Here is a 4,690-nt window from a genome sequence, read left to right on the forward strand (position 1 = left end):
TCAGCTCTCTTTGATATTCAATAAAATTTTTACCCCTCTTTTAGTAAAAAAAAAAGTCACCATCCTAATTGTAACATAAAATCAAATTCTCATTGTTCTTCCCAAAAATCAAATAGAGCAGATCGTCCCAATGAACGCTCACATAAGAAAAGAGGTAGCAACAGAACATGATTTGACAAAATTTTATTTATATAGCTTGGATTGAAATTTTGGTAATGATGGATATAGTTTTTGGGGACTGGAAAAGAAAGGTATATATGTTCCAAATTTTACAACTTTGTAACTTATTTACTATTAAAAACCAGCCATTGATTTCACAAGATGATGTAATCCTCAAGTAACTTACAATAGTAGAATGTCTGTGTACTGATTCGTGTAAACTATTTTTTTTTACATATAAATACTTGTATGATAAATATAGCTAGAAAGCCCTAATAATACAATCGAGTTCATGCTGACAAGGACATGTTCTTGGTTACTATGATGGTATATATGGTGTCAATGGTCTTATATTTGTCAGGAGGAGTAGGGGAATTGTTGTTCTATTTAAGCCAATGATCTCCATCAATATAGCATATTCTTAGAAATGGAGCTTCTTGTGATTCAGTAAGATCATGTGAGTAGGATACTCTCAAGCTCTGTTGTGCACCAGGCCCACTGCATCTATATTGTCCATAGAAAACAGTCCTTGAAATGAACACAAACCATTAAAACATTAAGGGAAAACACACAAGGTAATGATAAAAATTAAGTTTGAAAAAATAATTCAACTTTAATTATTTAACACTTCTATCTTAGGAATTCAACCGTAGTGTATGATATTTAAGCCATCTGAAGAACAACTTGGAAAAAAAGAGTATGTAATGGGTTCTTACTGATCTCTTTTGGGGTCATTCTAGTCATTCCATCCTTTTGGAGCAATGATGTCAGACATGTAAGTGTTAGAGAAAACCACAAGAGAGTAGGGACCCCATGCTCTACCAAGCCATATTCTTCCACTTCCTCCATTACTGCACCCCACAAAGGAGAATTTCTTCAGCTGATTGTCTTCCCTACGCTGTGATGGATGCAGTTATGGTTGTAGCTCCTCTTGGCATTGGGTTTGTAATAGAATTCAATTGGAAATCCTGTAAAGAATCTAAGTTAATGAAGTTAACAAACACATTAACGAGAAACGAGAAACAAAATGGCAGGGGGGAAACACAACTTGTAAAATTTGCGCATAAGAAACGTATATATATATATATATATATATATATATATATATATATATATATGATTTGTGAAGTATGAAATCATAATTCATAAGGTCCATGAGATCACCTCATATAGGGATCTTGCATTGCCAAATATGAAATCTATGGAGCCTTCTATAAAGCATTCCTTGAAGTAGTGTCTCCCTTGATCATCATGAAGGGTATCCTGAGCACTGAAGAATCCACATCCATAGAAAGTTGCTTGATCTCTTGCTATTCTCAAGCAACTACTTATCCCCCAACATCACCGAGATTTGCTAGAGGAGCAGTGTTCTATTTGGAACAAGTTTATTTTTAATAATATGGGAAAAAAAGTGAACTATAGAAACAATGAAACCTAAAGATTTGATCTTTAACTTGAAATGTTATGTTCTTGGCTATAAACTTTTGTGCAAAAACTGTGACAGATACATTGTAGAATGTCCCATGAGAAGAATTGGCTGTATCATTCCACTCGATTGAGGTTTTGTGGTAACCTCGTCCATGGAATGTGATGCAGCCTTTTGATTCTGCAACTAAAACCTTTTCTCTATTTGAAAAATTTGATATGTGGGTCAGCTTGCACATTTTCTTGCAGCATATAAATAAGCTGATTGCAAACTTACATTACAGATTTAAGAGTTCAAGCACATCACAAAATTACAAGAATTTTTTCTTCATCTTTGTTTACTAAAAATGTGTGGTAGATCTGAAGCTATTATGGCTTTTTTTTACGAGGTGTTCACATGACCTAGCCCAACAACGACCATCAGCCGATGCAAGCTAGGGCAAGACTAGAGGAGACTAGTTCCCCATGGGTGAGATCAGTGGACTGCAAGATGTTTCGCCTCTTAAGTCGAGGAGAGATTTGAACCGGAGACCATGGGGAACTAGCAACTATTAGGGCTTATTGATCCAAGCAAGGAAATCAACTTACCTATAAACACCCTGATTGATGATAATTATAGTCCTGTTGGGACTCTGTTCTAGAACAGCATCTACAACCTTCTGTACACTTGTATAATTCCCACACCCATCCTGATCCACTATCACAACTTGGCTATACTCATCCAATTCATAATAAGGTGGGTCTTTTTCATCACATTTGTTCTTGTGTCTCTTCCTGCTGTGGTGTTTTCTTGCTGTACTCCTTGCAAAATCAAAACGAGCAGAACCTATGATGGATTCCAAAGCTTCAATCACTTTATTGCTTACATAGCTGGTTTCAACTTTACCGCCCACACTTGATGGAGGCACTATAGGGCCCATTTGCTATTGCACCAAAAGCCATGACTGTTAGTGAACATGGAACACCACATAAATAACCACCTGTGGGAAGGGGAGCGCATCGCATCACCCAACAATCTCCCCCTCGACGCGCATACCAAGTGCTTACGCGGGTCGAGAAGGCACCGGGGAGATTTGAACCCATGACCAAGCCAAAACCAGGCTCTGATACCAATTGTAGGGCTCATTTGCCATTGTACCAAAAGCCATGACTATTAGTGAACATGGAACACCACATAAATAACCACCTATGGGCAGGGGAGCGCGTCGCATCACCCAATAGGCACCAATCTTGTAGAGGTCGAAGCTATAACAATGACAGATTAGCTATTGTTAAAAAGATGAAGATGATTAGCTATTGTTAAAAAGAGTTGTAGATTCAGGGAGTTATTGGAGAGAGAGTTCTGCTAGAGGTGTTATGGTTGTTATTTTTGAGAGTCCTTGTTTGGTTTTGAATTCATTTATTGACATATAAGAAAACACAATGGCATAAAATGTGACGTAACAGACAATTTTTCATATTTTATATGCTTGCTGATTTAGAGCACGAGTTCTCTGAAGAGAACATTTGAAGTCAAGTTGAATGATTATTCTTTTAGATTGATAAAATTTATAATCAGTTGAATAATTTATGTTATGTATAATAAATATTTCTGAATGCTAAATTTAATAGGAAAAATGATGCTAAATTTTTTTGGCATACCTTTCACTGTTACAAATTAGATAAAGGCATAAACAAATCATTCTAGATGTATACCAGAAAATATATTACCAGAGGAAAAAAATCACATTTCAAAAGTTAGATTCAATTTCCTTATCAACAATAATTAATTGTTGAAATGCAGTGCTTAGAGTCAATGCTTTCACCAGTTAATACAAGAACATAAAATTGTAGATAAATTCAGGTACACAAAAATGTTATACTAAGGGAAGGTCTTCATGCAGTTTCTTAGTTTTTAGTTGTAATTTCTGGAGATCGTTGCCTGCTTATTTTGTAGAGAATACTTAGAGAAAATATAAGGCAATTTACTGAGCCATGGGTGTTTTTTCACTTCTTTTTCAGTAAGCAATTGTTGTTTATTTCAGCTCCTGCTTAATCTTTTCATGCTAATTGAAAATTTGCATAGGAACACTCCCATTATTTAATATTAAGTAGAAATTGCACTCAAGAAATCATATAAGAACATGGGTAAGAAGCCATATTTATAGAGCTCAACACAAGTGAAGAGCATTCATGATTTCCAAAACAAATTCTATTATCAAATAAGTGCATCATATAATAAACAACAACTTGCTAGTCTCATGATATGTTGAACATAACACCTTCCAAAAAAACAATACACAACTCATCCATAAAAATTACTTTGACCTATGCAACACCTACTTCACATCAGACTCAATAGTCACACTCATGATAAAAATTTATAATAATTCTGGCATGACAATTAATGAGACTCTTACCCTAATTTTGAATAAAATAAACATATTTTAAACTTACAATAAAAAAACCTTAATCTGAACAAGTCAAAAGTGACAGTCCAATTCTTGGACATGGATATTCTACTAGTAATAGCCTCACATGAATACATTGAATTAGATTCACTAATATGTATTTTATACTTTTTGATAGAGGTTAAACAAATGGACATGTGGGTCATGCCTTCTTCAAAAGTCGTGATGCTTGTCATTCAAGAATCTTGATGTTGTCATCCAATAGTTGAAACATATAAAATTTGGGATTCTTTCTAGGGTCAATCCTTTTAATGTATGAGTCATTTCATTTTCTAAGCTATTTACCTTTTTGATGAAAATACAATTATAGATCTAAGAAGTCTTTTAATATAGAGTCTTGATGGAAAATAGTAACCATCAGATAGGTCTAAAAGGAGAAACATGTATATGGTCTAGTTTAAAGAAGAGAAAAGTGTTGAATGTAATGTTGCCATTTTTTTTTGAAGCATCAGACTTTCAGAGATTAGCTTATTATTGTGACCCTCGTAGGCTAATATGGTGGTTAGAGGGTTTTATTAGGGATTGACGCTTTATGATGAGGCATAATTTAATATTATAATAAAGTAAAAATATAAGAATATCTTTTACCCCACATTGAAGAGAAAAGAAAGTGAGCTCCCACAAGGAAAGAATAAATCAACATGAGAGGTTGTTTT

The 4,690-nt window shown here is 34.4% G+C and overlaps 1 pseudogene; it reads right to left on the reverse strand.

Moving 5' to 3' along the window:
- Positions 1 to 542: 542 nt before the first annotated feature.
- On the reverse strand, positions 543 to 2,504 carry LOC149578287 (putative pectinesterase 8; annotated as a pseudogene).
- Positions 2,505 to 4,690: the final 2,186 nt, after the last annotated feature.

This window comes from Cupressus sempervirens, chromosome 1 (assembly GCF_028749045.1).
Source record: "Cupressus sempervirens isolate cs-2001-9-10 chromosome 1, ASM2874904v1, whole genome shotgun sequence".
In the NCBI taxonomy this organism is placed as follows: Eukaryota; Viridiplantae; Streptophyta; class Pinopsida; order Cupressales; family Cupressaceae; genus Cupressus; species Cupressus sempervirens.